This window comes from Papio anubis, chromosome 17, assembly GCF_008728515.1.
Source record: "Papio anubis isolate 15944 chromosome 17, Panubis1.0, whole genome shotgun sequence".
Taxonomy (NCBI): domain Eukaryota; kingdom Metazoa; phylum Chordata; class Mammalia; order Primates; family Cercopithecidae; genus Papio; species Papio anubis.
Window position 1 is genome coordinate 59,366,946 of NC_044992.1, and position 17,130 is coordinate 59,384,075.

General features: G+C 43.0%; 1 protein-coding gene and 1 non-coding gene across 5 annotated transcripts in view; one reads left to right on the plus strand and one right to left on the minus strand.

Moving 5' to 3' along the window:
- PITPNC1 (phosphatidylinositol transfer protein cytoplasmic 1) overlaps window positions 1–17,130 on the plus strand; it is a 318,834-nt gene that overhangs the window by 14,376 nt on the left and 287,328 nt on the right. The window lies entirely within an intron of this gene.
- Window positions 15,378–15,481, minus strand: LOC116271162. Its single transcript, XR_004179597.1, has one exon. It is a non-coding gene; the product is annotated as a small nucleolar RNA U13 (small nucleolar RNA).

A 17,130-nucleotide genomic window follows, 5' to 3' on the forward strand; every position in this document is an offset into this window, starting at 1 on the left:
TACACTCTTGGAAATTATTCCTTTTAATGGCAGTAAAAACCTTTGGCTTTCAGAGGCGTCATCAGCAGAGATGTTAGTTCATGAGCACCTGTGAGTTTCTCAAAATTAGTATCTGAAAATGATGGGAACACACAAGCAGCACCATGTCTTTGGCACATTTAGTTGAAAACTTAAAATTCTTCAGGTGGAGGTAAAGCAAATTGGAAGGTATTAAAAATGATCAGAATGTACTATTCAGAGTTTTATATTTACCCTTCCATCTGAGATGCCTGCGCCTTGGAAAACCCCAGCTCACTTTTGCTAGCGGTGCCTCCAGATCCAGTTTCTAAACCACACAGCCAGATTAACATTATTGTTTTATAGTCACACTGCATGTGGACTAAAATATATATTTTTTAAGAGACCAGGGTCTCACCATGTTGTCCAGGCTGGTCTCAAACTCCCAAGCGCAAGTGATCTACTAGCCTTGGCCTCCCAAAATGCTGGGATTATAGGTGTGAGCCACTGCGCCTGGCTAAAATAAATATTTTTAAGTTTAACACGGTTATTATTTTGAAATTGGAACTCTAAAAGACTTTTCAAAATTCAAAATGATCAAGAATGTTAAAAATAATGAAAAAAGCACCCCTAAACCTGCCCTAGATTCCCCAGGGGAGATTCAAAGATGTTTTGCTTTGTATCAGCACTATTGAAATAAACATGTTATCACCTAAAAGGAACTATTTGAAGGGGACTGCACTTCATTGGATGTGTATATCCTGGTGAGTTTTTTATTAATGTTTATTGTTTTTTAAAAAATGTGTTAAAATGGCTGGGCGCGGTGGCTTACGCCTATAATCCTAGCACTTCGGGAGCCCAGGGCAGGCGGATTACTTGAGGTCAGGAGTTGGAAACCATGGTCAGGAGTTGGCCAACATGGTGAAACCCCGTCTCTACTAAAAATACAAAAAAATTAGCTGGGCGTGGTGGTGCATGTCTGTGACCCCAGCTACCCGGGAGGCTGAGGCAGGAGAATTGCTTGAACCCAGGAGGCGGAGGTTGCGGTGAGCCAAGATCGTGCTACTGCACGCCAGCCTGGGCTACAGAGCAAGACTCCACCTCAAAAAAAAAGAAGAAGAAGAAAAATGTGTTAAAATACACATGACATTTGCCATCTTAAACCATTTTTAGTATACAGTTTTTTTTTTGTTTGTTTGTTTTTTGAGACGGAGTCTTGCTCTGTCGCCCAGGCTGGAGTGCAGTGGTGCGATCTCGGCTCACTGCAACCCCTGCCTCCCGGGTTCACGCCATTCTCCTGCCTCAGCCTCCCGAGTAGCTGGGACTACAGGCGCCCGCCACCTCGCCCCGCTAATTTTTTGTATTTTTAGTAGAGACGGGGTTTCACTGTGTTAGCCAGGATGGTCTCAATCTCCTGACCTCGTGATCTGCCAGCCTTGGCCTCCCAAAGTGCTGGGATTTCAGGCGTGAGCCACTGCGTCCGGCCTTAACCGTGTAACATTTTCATTCTTGTCAATTCTGTTAGTGATATCTACAAATAGAGCTTTCAACTCCCTATAGCCAATGACCTGGGCTTTATTAGATTTTATAGTACAATGGTCCTGTCACTTTCAAGGAGCAGTTTGTCATGAACACTATCCAAAAAAGTATCTAGAAAAATGTTAGTCTTCAGAGTTTCAATCCAGTCTGAGAAGCGTTTTCCTACTAGAGACAAAAGGTGTTTATTTAACCCTTACTGTTAAAAAACATTACACATCTACAACACAGAGGTTAAAGAAGGCCAGGCTTGGTGGCTCATGCCTGTAATCCCAGCACTTTAGGAGGTCAAAGCGGGAGGATCACTTGAGCCTAGGAGTTTGAGACCACCCTGGGCCACATAGTGAGACCCCATCTCTTCTGTGATACCAGGGATTTGGCTACTTTTGATATAAGAGTCAGTACTAAACTCCCTCTTTAAAAAATAAGATGGGCCGGGCGCAGTGGCTCACGCCTGTAATTCCAGCACTTTGCAAAGCTAAGATGGGTGGAACACGAGGTCAGGAGTTCGAGACCAGCCTGGTCAATATGGTGAAACCCTGTCTGTACGAAAAATGCAAAAAGTAGCTGGGTGTGGTGTCGGGTGCCTGTAGTCTCAGCTACTTGGGAGGGTGAAGCAGAAGAATCACTTGAACCCAGGAGGCAGAGATTGCAGTGAGCCGAGATCGTGCCACTGCAATCTAACCTGGGCGACAGCAAGGAAAAAAAAAATGGTTGCCAGGAGCAGTGGTTCACACCTATAATCAACACTTTGGGAGGATGAGGTAGGAGGATCGCTTGAGCCTAGGAGTTCAAGAACAGCCTGGCCAACACAGTGAGACCCCATATCTATTTATGTATATATTTTAAAAGTTATAGAAAACAATGCTCTTATTAAACTGGTAATTAGCAATTAAAGTAGAAAAACATCATTGGATAGATGGCTGAGAAAAGGGATCTGTAATCACCTGTTTATCTGGACAGGTTTTTTCTTTCTTTTTTTTTTAGAGATACGGTCCCACTCTGTTGCCCAGGCACCATCATGACTCACTGTAGCCTCACACTCCTGGGCTCATGCTATCCTCCTGAGTAGCTAGGACCAACAGGCCTGCACCACCATGTCTGGCTAATTTTTTTCTTTTTGTAGACATGGGTGGGGAAGTGTCTTGTTACATTGCCTAGGCTGGTCTCGAATTCCTAGCCTTAAGCAATCCTCCTTCCTCGGCCTCCCAAAGTGCTGGGATTATAGGTGAGAACCACCACACCTGGCCTGGACAGGTAGGTTTGAAAACAGGGGTTATCACTAGAGAAGTCTGTGCTTGAGCTGAGGAGCATGTCGTCTGAAATGTGTAAATTTCCTATAGTTAGTGCCCTGGTGGCATGGTCCTCTATCAAGAACATTTTGCTGAGTTTTCCCTAACTTGAAATAATAACAGTGATGCTGGTGCTGATGAAAAGACTGATGTGGCCCTTACATGCCACATGAATCATCGTTCTGGATTATTGTAGCCTCCATAAAAGTGATACAGTGGATGAAAGTGGTTTTTCTCAATACTTAAAAACGCTGTGAAAATGAGATAGGTTTGAAGATATAAATGTGATTTTTTAATCCTGCCCCACACCCAAGTGCCAAGAGTTTGGTGACTAGAATTGCATTTCGGATCGGGGTACAGATTGTAGCTTGCAGGCCGGAGACTCAAACCTTTGGCTATTGAAGGCCATGACAAATGCTCATTTTTTGATACTCTGTTTTTGCTGCTCATGAAGAGGCATCATGTTCAAAATGGAAAATCTTTAGATTCAGGACTTGATAGTTCACCTCTTTTGGATTGTGTTTGACGGAAACTTGGACACAGCTGAGTGTAATTATGCTTTTCAGCAGTATGACTTATAGTACTGCAGATATGGGCACACTTTGAGATTTTTCTTTTTGCCAAAATTTGTCTGAAAAGGAGGTTGGTGGTGGTTGTGTGTGCATGTGTGTTTTTAAGGTAATTAGGCTATCAGGGGTCCAAATGGAATAATCCCCTTAAGCCTTTTCAAGAAAAACACTTTTGAAGGGGTAAGTATACTTAAAATTAGCCATTATTTACGTAGGTGCTCAGCTTTTTGACCATGTTCTCTAGGAGTTGTTTTCTTTTACATTTTGGTTATGTTTGTCAGAAACCATCTTATGTTTTATTTTTTATTTTTCTTTCTTTCTTTATTTTTGAGACAGAGTCTCACTCTGTTGCCCAGGCTGGAGTGCAGTGGCTTGATCTCAGCTCACTGCAACCTCTGCCCTCAGGTTCAAGCAATTCTTCTTCCTCAGCCTCCCTAGTAGCTGGGATTACAGGCACCCGCCACCACACCTGGCTGATTTTTGTATTTTAGTAGAGATGGGGTTTCATCATGTTGACCAGGTTGATCTCAAACTCCTGACCTCAGGTGATCCACCAGCCTCGGCCTCCCAAAGTGCTGGGATTACAGGCATGAGCCACCACACCTGGCCTTAGTTTTATTTTTTGAGATGGGGTCTCTCTCTGTTGCTCAAACCGGAGTGCAGTGGTGCAATCACTGCTCACTGCAGCCTTCACCTCCCTGAGCTGAAGCCTTAGCCTCCTGAGTAGCTGGGACCATAGGCGTGAGGCACTGTGCCTGGCCGCGACCACCTTATTTTTTAAAGAGGGAGTTTAGTACTGGTTCTTAGATCAAAAGCAGCCAGATCCCTGGTATCACAAAAGCTTCATCATGGATTCATCTATTTTTCATCTCCAGAATGCCACCTCAGTGCTGTCCTGGCCAACAATCTGTTCTCTAGACCTGGAGACGGAACTGCCGCAAGGCTCTTCCAGGCCTCTCTTTTTGAGAAAAGTTAAGAACAAAGTAAAAAGATGCAGTGGCGAAATGACGTCGGGGTTAATGGATTGGGATTTTAGGGCTGGAGTCCAGGCTTTTGTAGCTCTCTGCTGAGTGCAGGATCTGCCCTGAACATCTCTCAAAATCATGGGCTGGGGTAAAACCTGCTCACCCTGGCTCAGACCAGAGGACTTTGCAGCCATCTCGAGACACATGTTTGGGTGTGTCTCATCTCCAATCAGGATGTTCAGCTTGCTTTCTGCTTTTCTTAGATCTTTTTGAATTGCGAATTTGGTCACAGCTGACCACTTGCTTTTGCATCAATACTTAAAAGTGTTCAAGGCCGGGCATGGTGGCTCACGCCTGTAATCCCAGCACTTTGCGAGGCCGAGGCGAGCGGATCATGAGGTCAGGAGATCGAGACCATCCTGGCTAACACGGTGAAACCCGTCTCTACTAAAAATACAAAAAATTAGCCGGGCGTAGTGGCAGGCGCCTGTTGTCCCAGCACATGCCATACATGCCATACAGGCACATGCCACTATGCCGGGCTAACTTTTGTGTTTTTAGTAGAGATGGGTTTTCACCGTGTTAGCCAGGCTGGTCTGGAACTCCTGACCTTGTGAGATCTGCTCACCTCGGCCTCCCAAAGTGCTGAGATTATAGGCATGAGCCACTGCGCCCAGCAGAGGGTAAGCTTTGATGGTTGTTCTCAATTGGTCGTTGTCAGCTTTCAATGGCCGGCCACTATGATCCTCATCTTCAAGGCTCTTGTCTCCTTTGAAAAACTTCTTGGACCACCACTGCACTGTACATTCTGTAGCCATTCCTGGGGGCAAATGCGTTGTTGATGTTGAGAGTTGTCTCCACTGCTTTACCACACATTTTGAACTCGAATAAGAAAATTGCTCGAATTTGCTTTTTGTCTAACATCATTTCCATAGTCTAAAATAAATATAAAATAAACAGCAAGTAATAAGTCATTAGCAAAAAAAGTGAAAAATGTGCATTAAAATGATGTATAACATAACCATATTTATTTAAGAATGTATTCCAATATCAAACGGCAAATTCCAACAATGCAAAAATTTACCCCTGAAAAGAGGCATAGTCACTTTAAACTTGGTTTTTCTTTCATTTTACTTTACCCTCTTATTGATGAAACACCTTTGCATTTTATCTCCCTGAGCTAAAGTACCTGTAAGTTGCTCAGAGTTGGGGTTGGTGTAGTACTGTGGAAGAGTGTGGACACAGAAGATCTAGTCTGTCCTTGCTGTGTGATATCAATGATTTGATTGAGAAAGACTCATTTTCCTGGGCCTCACCTGTCAATGTTCTCAACTGTCAAATGCCCTCTTTTGGCCTGTATTAGGGGCTGATCTCATGCAATACGGAGCCTACTCTGCAAATACAAGGGGTCATGATCATTGTCCATTTGTGGGAAGTGTGAAAACACCTGGGGATCATGGTGGGCTAGATACTGTCTCACACTTTAAAATGCCTTTATTTTAGGGGTACCCTCTAGTGCAATAGGTATTTTGGACTCTCTGCTTTCCACATGGCCAATGGGAAATCCTGAGATGTCCATGGGATCTAAGTTTGCCCAGTGGGAATGTTGTGTCATAGTCATAAAGGCTTAAGGATTACTTTATTTCCAGCCCTGCAGGGGCTATAAATTGCTACTTTAAATTTCATTCTCCAGCACCCTGATGTTTATGTTGCTATGGTGGTGTGTCTCTTGCTCGGGTGACAAGATTGCCATTGGAAATAGGCCAAAGTAACAGCCTAACAGGTGGCTGTGCTTTGGGAAGTCATTTGCAAAACTATTTTGCGAAGAAGTCTGGTGCAAATAAGTCACACGACTGTGCCCTTAACTGTAATTTATAGGTTAGCATTTTTTTTTAAAACGCATTCCTCCCCCTTTCCGTTTTATATATAGACATTTTTCCTCTTTCAAGTAGTGCCATGCTGATTTCCTGTAGTAACACAAGGAAAGATTTCAGTTCATTTTATTTAGCAGTGGATGTCCTTTCCTTATTTTGTGTAACCGGAGCCCTCTTTCTAAAAATAACCCTTCTTTTCCTAATGTGATTCTTCTTATAGCTGATGTACTCTATTTAAATGAAAGGCCTTTTTAACATGCCCATTTTAATTGATATATATTTATTACATATAACTATATATAATAAAATACATATATAAATATATAATAAAAGATTTCCCTGTAGGGTCTAATCCTCAGTGAATGTGGTAGCAGAAATTGTTCTTTACACTTTCACCTGCCAATTATGATTGTTTTCTTTCTCTCTTTCTGTTTTTTTTTTTTTTTTTTTTTTTGAGATGGAGTCTCACTCTGTCATCTCACCCAGGCTGGAGTGCAATGGCGCCATCTTAGCTCACTGCATCACTGCAACCTCCGCCTCCTGGGTTCAAGCAATTCTCCTGCCTCAGCCTCCCGAGTAGCTGGGATTACAAGCATGCGCCACCACACCCAGCTAATTTTTGTATTTTTAGTAGAGATGGGGTTTCACCATGTTGACCAGGCTGGTCTCAAACTCCTAACCTCAAGTGATCCACCCGCCTTGGTCTTCCAAAGTGTTGGGATTACAGGCGTGAGCCACCATGTCTGGCCAGTTTTCTTTATTTTGAGATAAAATCATAGAAAGAACCTGAGTATTAAACCAGTTCAACTTCCTACCCACTTGAGAGTCCTTTCTATGATAATCTTGGGTGGCAATCATCTTGCCTTTGGGCTTAATACCAGCTATCACTTGGGTGTGGGCTCTTTTTGGTAATATAACCTCTGCAGTTTTCCACTTTGATTTGTTGGAAGATGCTTTCTCATATTTAATTGGTATGTGATTCCTTAGAGCTTTCAGGATCGTTTCTACCGCTATAGTGACACAAACACAAGCCCCTTCCGCATGCTGACTCTTTAAACATTTAAAGAAATCTATAATGTTGGCTGGGTGCAGTTGCTCTTGCCTGTAATCCCAGCACTTTGGGAGGCTGAGGGAGGTAGATCACGAGGTCAGGAGTTCAAGACCAGCCTAGCCAAGATGGTGAAACCCTGTCTCTACTAAAAATACAAAAAATTATCTGGGCGTGGTAGTGGGCGCCTGTAATCCCAGATACTCAGGAGGCTGAGGCAGAGAATTGCTTGAACCCAGGAGGCGGAGGTTGCAGTTAGCTGAGATTGTGCCACTGCACTCAAGCCTAGAGGACAGAGTGAGACTCCATCTAAAAAAAAAAAAAAAAAATCTAGAATGTTGTCCTTTGGTCTTCTCTTCCACTGGCTTACTACTCTCAATTCCTTCAGATTGAATTTATGAAATGCTTTTGTCTCCCTCACCATTCCTGTGGTTCCTCTTTCTTACTGTCCTTTAGAAAAGGACAATAAACATTGAACGCAATGCTTTAGAGCAGAGGTCAACCAACTTTTTCTGCAAACCGCCAGATAGCAATATATTAGACTTGCAAGCCGTAAAGTCTCTGTTGCAACTACTCAACTCTGACCTTGTAACATGAAAGCAGGCATAGGGCAACATGTAAATGAATAGGCGTGGCTGTGTTCCCGTAACATTTTATTTATGGACGCTGACATTTGAATTTCGTAAAATTTTCACATGCCACAAAATATTATGTGCCTTTTGCTTTTTTTTTCCCCAACCATTTAAAAATGCAAAACCCATTTGTAGTTGGAGAGGCGTACGAAAACAGGCTGTGGGCTGCATTTGGCCCATGGGTGGTTATTTACTGATCTTAAATATTGGAAGACCAATGCTGAAATCACTGGAACTTCAGCTTTAACACTAGCACTGTCATTTTCAGAAGCTGCATCAAACTGCCGGCTGCTTCTGCCAAGGTGGTCAGTTACATTTGGTCTTCTCCACCCCCGCACTCCTCCCCCATTTCCTGACAAAGCTGTCTCTCTAACCTGTGGGTATGTGTTCTGCCAGAAACAAGCAGCCATACCACGGCAACCATAACCATAGGACTTTGAAACAAATGCAGTGAATGGCATCCACTAGTTTCAAGTTTGACCACATGTTTTTATTGTTTGTTTTTTGAGATGGAGTCTCGCTCTGTTGCCCAGGCTGGAGTGCAGTGGCGCAATCGCTGTTGGCTGCAACCTCCCCCTCCCAGGCTCAAGTGATTCTCTTGCCTCAGCCTCCCAAGTAGCTGGGATTACAGGTGCCCACCACCATGACCGGCTAATTTTTGTATTTTTAGTGGAGATGGAGTGTCACCATGTTGGCCAGACTAGTCCGGAACGCCTGACCTCAAGTGATCTGCCCGCCTTGGCCTCCCAGAGTGCTGGGATTACAGGCGTGAGCCACGGCGCCTGAATTGACCACATTTTTGATTCTTGCTTCTGTTATATCTATATTAACCATTCCTCTTAGCTGCGTGGCAGATGTGATAAGCATGCCTTTGTGTCTTTCTCTAAGTCACTGACTTTTCAGTAACATCTAAATCATAAAACATAAGTCTGGCCGGGTACAGTGCTTGTGCCTGTAATCCCAAGAGGCCGAGGCAGGAGGATTGCTTGAGTCCAGGAGTTTGAGACTAGCCTGGGCAACATAGTGGGACCCCATCTCTAAAAAAAAAAAAAGTCATGACTGCTTTCCTTTGTTGCAGAAACCAGTAGGTATTTGGGTGTAGAAATGAAACCCTCAATTATATTCATAAAGGCTAAAAATGGACTATTCCCTACTTGCTCATTTGTTTTAATTTTAAAAATAAGGTTCTCATTAGATATTTTGAGAAACAGTTTAAGATTATAATTTCGTATGCAGAGGAGAAAATTTAGAAAATGGTGAAGCCAACTTTTTTAGTGTATAAACATTTAATTATAATTATATGTGTGTCTGTGTGGACATTTATTTAGCAAGGCTTTGCTTTAAGGGGAAGGGAAAACACAGAGGGCCAACATTTATGGAACATTCTAGTGAGCCAGGCCCAATGTGTTATTCATCTCATTTCAATTTTGCAGTTATCCTTCAAGGTGGATCCTATTATCTTCATTTAACAGACGTGGAAATTGAGGCTTAGAGGATTTGACAAAATTACCCCAATCATTAATGGCAGAGCTGGATGTAAACCCTGGGCTTGGTCAGGCACGGTGGCTCATGGCTGTAGTCCCACCTTTCTGGGAGGCTGAGGCGGGCAGATCACCTGAGGTCAGGAGTTTGAGACCAGCCTGGCCAACATCCTGAAACCCTGTCTCCACTAAAAATAGGAAAATTATCCACGTGTGGTGGGCAGGTGCCTGTAATCCCAGCTACTTGGGAGGCTGAGACAGGAGGATCCCTTGAACCTGGGAGGCGGAGGTTGCAGTGAGCCGAGATTGCGCCACTGCACTCCAGCCTGGGCGACAGAGCCAGGCTCCATCTCAAAACAAACGAACAAAATTCCTGGGCTTTTTGGCTACAAATTCCATTCCAGCAACACCATTGTTTTGCATAACCAAAGAGAAGTTGATGTTAATTCATTGTCAAGTTATTTGTACCAATATCCTAAATATCCTAAAATGGGAATATGTTCCTCAGTTATTTACTGGAATGATAACATTTCTGGAGCATACATCTTCAAAACTGTAATGTAAATTAAGAATATGAACATTCTCAGTGGAAAGAGACTGTTCAAGTTAACATTATTTGCATTTGCCATTCTTTGGTGAAACCAGAAACATAGATACAATTTTAGATTACCTTCAAGCTATTATAAATCTTGAGGGAGACCTTGATTGATTTTTAGAAAACTATGTCTATCTAGACTGTATCTTGCAAACAGGCACTTTAAGATGTCATTATATGAATATTCAGAAACTAAGATGTAATAGAGCCTAGATGAGAATGTGTGATAATCTAAAGATATCATGTAAGTCAGGGCTTTAAAAATACATGACTTCAAGTGAAAAACTAAGCCTTGTAAACAAGTTCTTTACAATTCACCAAGCATGCTCTAAACCTGCATCCATCCTGGGTCCTTTTAAAGGAGACTTATAAAAGGGAGATGAAAGAGATTGTCAAAATATATTTTTGAAGCACAAAGTAAAACGTATTTAGTATTTTAATTGTATGAAATGAGTTGCTTAAACTAATAGCCGCTGCTGGGAATGACAAAAGCTTGGCTAAGATTATTCTACGGGGAAGCTGGTTTATGGCTTTCTGGGGCCGGTGGCTGGGCATGGTTTAGATTATGGGTTCCTTGTAGGATTATGATTGTTATTGCCTCTTTTTTAACTCCCTGTAGGAGCTTTGATAGTGCTTTGCACATGGTGGTTGCTTAGTTGAGGTTGACTACCAGTTTATGGTCATTTAAATTCAGATTTAGGGCCAGGCACTGTGACTCACGCCTATAATCCCAGCACTTTGGGAGGCTGAGGCGGGCAGATCACCTGAGGTCAGGAGTTTGAGACTAGCCTGGCCAACATGGTGAAACCCTGTCTCTACTAAAAATATAAAAATTAGCCAAGCATGATGGCACACACCTATAATCCCAGCTACTTGGGAGGCTGAGGCATGAGAATCACCTGAACCCAAGAGGTGGAGGTTGCAGTGAGCCAAGATCATGCCACAGCACTCCAGCCTGGGCAACAGAGTGAGACTCTGTTTCAAAACAAAAAATTCGGATTTAGGGACGGGTGCAGTGGCTCATGACTGTAATCCCAGCTACTGGGGAGGCTGAGGTGCGAGGATCACTTGAGTCTGGGAGTTCAGGGCTGCAGTGAGCTATGATTGCACCACTGTACTCCAGCCTGAGTGATAGAGCAAGACCCTGTTCCCAAAAAAAAAAAAAAAAAAAAAAAATTCAGATTTAATTCTGTGTTGATCGTGGCTTAAAAAACAAGAAAAGCATATTGCTGTTTTAAAATTTTTATTTTTTATTGAATGTTGCACAGGTATGAATCAATTTACCCATAAATCTATTGTCCAGTTTAATAAGTAGAATGTTATGAGTGTATTCAACATTTTCTTTCTTTCTGTTTTTTTTGAGACAGGGTCTTTGCTCTGTTGCCCAGGCAGGAGTGCAGTGTCATGATCTCAGCTTACTGCAACCTCTGCCTTCTGGGTTCAAGCGATTCTCCTGCCTCAGCCTCCCGAGTAGCTGGGATTACAGGCATGCTCTACCATGCTCAGCTAATTTTTTGTATTTTGTTTTTTTTTTATACTTTTAAGTTCTAGGGTACATGTGCATAACGTGCAGGTTTGTTACATATGTATATGTGTGCCATGTTGGTGTGCTGCACCCATTAACTCATCATTTACATTAGGTGTATCTCCTAATGCTATCCCTCCCCCCTCCCCTCTCCCCACAATGTGCCCCGATGTGTGATGTTCCCCTTCCTGTGTCCTAGTGATCTCATTGTTCAATTCCCACCTATGAGTGAGAACATGCGGTGTTTGGTTTTCTGTTCTTGCGATAGTTTGCTGAGAATGATGGTTTCCAGCTGCCTCCATGTCCCTACAAAGGACGCAAACTCATCCTTTTTTTATGGCTGCATAGTATTTCATGGTGTATATGTTCCACATTTTCTTAATCCAGTCTGTCACTGATAGACATTTGGGTTGATTCCAAGTCTTTGCTATTCTGAATATTGCCACAATAAACATATGTGTGCATGTGTCTTTATAGCAGCATGATTTACAATCCTTTGGGTATATACCCAGTAATGGGATGGCTGGGTCAAATGGTATTTCTAGTTCTAGATCCTTGAGGAATCGCCACACTGTTTTCCACAATGGTTGAACTAGTTTACAGTCCCACCAACAGTGTAAAAGTGTTTCTATTTCTCCACATCCTCTCCAGCACCTGTTGTTTCCTGACTTTTTAATGATTGCCATTCTAACTGATGTGAGATGGTATCTCATTGTGGTTTTGATTTGCATTTCTCTGATGGCCAGTGATGATGAGTATTTTTTCATGTGTCTGTTGGCTGTATAAATGTCTTCTTTTGAGAAGTATCTGTTCATATCCTTTGCCCACTTTTTGATGGGGTTGTTTTTTTCTTGTAAATTTGTTTGAGTTCTTTGTAGGTTCTGGATATTAACCCTTTGTCAGATGAGTAAATTGCAAAAATTTTCTCCCGTTCTGTAGGTTGCCTGTTCACTCTGACGGTAGTTTCTTTTGCTGTGCAGAAGCTCTTTAGTTTAATTAGATCCCATTTGTCAATTTTGACTTTTGTTGCCATTGCTTTTGGTGCTTTAGACATGAAGTCCTTGCCCATGCCTATGTCCTGAAGGGTATTACCTAGGTTTTCTTTTTTTTTTTGAGACTGAGTCTGGCTCTGTCGCCCAGGCTGGAGTGCGGTGGCCGGATCTCAGCTCACTGCAAGCTCCGCCTCCCGGGTTCACGCCATTCTCCTGCCTCAGCCTCCCGAGTAGCTGGGACCACAGGCGCCCGCCACTTCGCCCGGCTAGTTTTTTGTATTTTTTAGTAGAGACGGGGTTTCACCGTGTTAGCCAGGATGGTCTCGATCTCCTGACCTCGTGATCCGCCTGTCTCGGCCTCCCAAAGTGCTGGGATTACAGGCTTGAGCCACCGCGCCCGGCCTACCTAGGTTTTCTTCTAGGGTTTTTATGGTTTTAGGTCTAACATTTAAGTCTCTAATCCATCTTGAATTAATTTTCGTATAAGGAGTAAGGAAAGGATCCAGTTTCAGCTTTCTACTTATGGCTAGCCAATTTTCCCAGCACCATTTATTAAGTAGGGAATCCTTTCCCCATTTCTTGTGTTTGTCAGGTTTGTCAAAGATCAGATGGCTGTAGATGTGTGGTATTATTTCTGAAGGCTCTGTTCTGTTCTATTGGTCTATATCTCTGTTTTGGTACCAGTACCATGCTGTTTTAGTTACTGTAGCCTTGTAGTATAGTTTGTAGTATAGTATAGGCATCAGGTAGCGTGATGCCTCCAGCTTTGTTCTTTTGGCTTAGGCTTATCTTGGCAATTTTTTGTATCTTTAGTAGAGATGGGGTTTCATCATGTTGCCTAGGCTAGTCTTGAACTCCTGAGCTCAGGTGATCCTCCCGCCTTGGCCTCTGAAAGTGCTGGGATTACAAGCGTAAGCCACCATGCCTGGCCCCTATTCAACATTTTGTATACGCCTCTTCTTGATCCCAGACCTTCTATACATATGGCATTATAGAGGATTTAGTTTTCAATAACTTGCTATTTTTTCCTAGTAAATTTTCAAAGAGATATCATTCACATGCCACAAAATTAATTCTTTTAAACAAATGTACAGATCCCTGGATTTTAGTATTCTTAAGGTTGTGCACCCATCACCACTATTCAATTCTAGAATATTTTCTTTTCCTTTTTTGGAGATTGGGTCTTGCTGTGTTGCCTGGGCTGGAGTACAGTGGCTTTTCACAGGCGCGATCATCACGCACTTCAGCTTTGAACTCCTGGGCTCAAGCAATTCTCCTGCCTCAGCCTCCTGAGTAGCTGGATTTCAGGTGTGTGTCACCTTGCTTGGCTAATTCTAGAATATTTTCACTACTCCCAAAAGAAACCTCATATCCATTGGCAGACACTCCCCATTTCCCGGTTTCCCCAACCACTGATAGCTACTAATCTATACTTTCTATCCTTACGGATTTGCCTGTTCTAGACATTTCATGTAAATGGAATCATACAATGTGTGACCTTCATGTTTGGCTTCTTTTGCTTAGCATAATGTTTAATAAAAGTGCGTGTTGGAGCATGAAGCAGTAAGTACTTCATTCCTTTTCATGGCTTAATTATATATATAAGATTTTTGTTTGTTTGTTTGTTTGTTTTTTGAGATAAAGTCTCGCTCTGTCTAGCAGGCTGGAGTGCTTTGGTGCGATCTCAGCCCCCTGCAACATCCGCCTCCCAGGTTCAAGAGATCCTCCCGCCTCAGCCTCCCGAGTAACTGGGATTACAGATGTGTGCCACCACGCCCGGCTAATTTTTGTATTTTTAGTAGAGGCAGGGTTTCACCATGTTGGCCAGGTTGGTCTCGAACTCCTGGCCTCAATTGATCCCTCCACCTCTTCCTCCTAAATCGCTGGGATTACAGGTGTGAGCCACCATGCCTGGCCTCATGGCTTAATAATGTTTGATTGCATGGATATACAATATTTATATTATTGGACATTTGGGTTGTTTCCAGTTTTTGGCTATTATGAACAATGCTGCTATGAACATTGACGTACAAGCTTTTATTTAATCACTTGTTTTCAATTCTTTGGGACATATACCTAGGGGTGGAATTGCTGGGTCATATGTAATTCTATGTTTAGGTTTTTGAGGAACTGCCAAACTGTTTTCCACAGTGCCTGCACCGTTTTACATTCCCACCTACAGTGTACGACGGTTCCAGTTTCGCTGCATCCTGGCCAGCACTGTACTTTCTGTCTTTTTGGTCCTAGCCATTCTAGTAGGTGTGAAGTGATATCTCATTGTGGTTTTGATTTGCATTTCCCTAATGACGAATCATGTTGGAAATCTTTTAATCTACCAGCAATTTGTATATCTTCTTTGAATAAATTTCTGTTCAAATCCTTTGTCTAGTTTTCAGTTGGGTTACATGTCTTCTATTGTTGAGTTGTAAAACTTCCTCATATGTTCTTGATGCTAGACCCCCATCAAATATTTGATTTACAAACATTTTCCTCCATTCTTTGGGTTGTCTTTTCACTTTTTCATAGTGACCTTTAAAACACAAAAGTTTTAAATTTAAAAAAACTAAAATAAGGCTGGCGTGGTGGCTCACACCTGTAATCCCAGCACTTCGGGAGCCTGAGCTGGGCAGATCACCTGAGGTCAGGAGTTTGAGACCAGCCTGACCAACATGGAGAAACCCTGTCTTTACTAAAAATATAAAATTAGCCAGGTGCGTGTAATCCCAGCTACTCGGGAGGCTGAGGCATCAGCCTGAATCGCTTGAACCCAGGAGGTGGAAGTTGTGTGAATCGAGATCACGTCCAGCCTGGGCAACAAGAGCAAAACTCCATCTCAAAAAAAAAAAAAAATCTAAAATAAATTATTTTTTACATCAGATAGGCAATGTGCTGATGTCATAATAAGGTTTGAGAGAGGCACATCTCACACATGAGTGTGAAAACCCAGTCTCTATGCTTGTGAACCACAAAAGGTTCAAAAGTTTTATTTTATTTTTTGAGACAGAGTCTCGCTCTGTTGCCCAGGCTGGAGTGCAGTGGGGCAGTCATGATTCAACGCAGCCTCTGCCTCCCCAGTTCAAGGTATTCTCCTGCCTCAGCCTCCCAGTAGCTGGGATTATAGACATTCACCACCACGCCCAACTAATTTTTTTGTAGTTTTAGTAGAGACAGAGTTTCACCATGTTGCCCAGGCTGGCCTTGAACTCCTGAGCTCAGGCAATCCGCCCAACTCGGCCTCCCAAAGTGCTAGGATTACACGTGTGAGTCACCTTGCCTGGCCTAGGATCAAACTTTTTTTTTTTTTTTTTTTTTTTGAGACAGAGTTTTGCTCTTTTTGCCCAGGCTGGAGTGCAATGGCACGATCTCAGCTCACCGCAACCTCTGCCCCCTGGATTCAAGCGATTCTCCTGCCTCAGCCTCTCGAGTAGCTGGGATTACAGGCATGCGTCACCATGCCTGGCTAATTTTTGTATTTTTAGTAGAGACGGGGTTTCCCCATGTTGGTCAGGCTGGTCTTGAACTCCCGACCTCAGGTGATCCACCCGCCTTGGCCTCCGAAAGTGCTGGGATTGCAGGCGTGAGCCACCGCACCTGGCCAAGTTTTTTTTTTTTTTTGAGATGGAGTCTCACTCTGTCGCCTAGGCTGGAGTGCAGTGGCGCGATCTTGGCTCACTGCAACCTCCACCTCCTGGGTTCAAGTGATTCTCCTGTGTTAGCCCCCCAAGTAGCTGGGATTACAGGCACGCGCCACCACACCCCGCTAATTTTGTACTTTTAGTAGAGGTGGGGTTTCACCATGTCGTCCAGGCTGGTCTCAAACTCCTGACCTCAAATGATCCACTCACCTTGGCTTCCCAAAGTGCTGGGATTACAGGCATGAGCCACTGTGCCCGGCCCAAATCATTCATTTCTTTATGGCTAAAAAATAGTATCCTTTGTATAAATCTGCCATGATGTATTTATTTATTCTTTGCTCCATACAGATTGGGTTGTTTCCAGAGGTTGCTATTATGAACACTGTTGCTCTGAACTCACTTGAACGTGTATGCGTGAGTTTCTCTCCAGGGTATGCGCCTAGAAGTGTAGTGCGTGCACGTGTTTTCCAAAGCGATTGGCATACTTACGCTCCTATCTGCGATGTGTCAGAATTACATTTTGGAAAACAGTTTTAAGCATTGTGTTTGTTCTGTCTCTCATTGAAAAAAGTCATTACTAAAAAGAAACAAGTGGTATTTGCAAGTGAAATTTGCCTTTTAGGCCTCTGATATTTTATTAGCAAGAATTAAACAAGCAAAAGGCCAATAGCTTGAGAACGTAGTATGCAATTAGTATCTCTTTGTTTTGTTTAATTTATTTTATTTTTTCACAGCGAAGACTTGACTATCTCTTTACATTTTAAAATATTAATGTGGAGCTTAAACAGGTCTTTGGCTGATTTGTTTGTTTTTCAGACAGGGTCTCACTCTGTCACCCAGGCTGGAGTGCAGTGCAGTGGCGCAATCACAGCTCACTGCAGCCGCGACCTCCCAATCCCAAGTGATCCTCCCACCTCAGCCTCCTGAGTAGCTGGGACCACAGGTGTGCACTGCCACACCCAGCTAATTTTTTTGATTTTTTTTTTTTG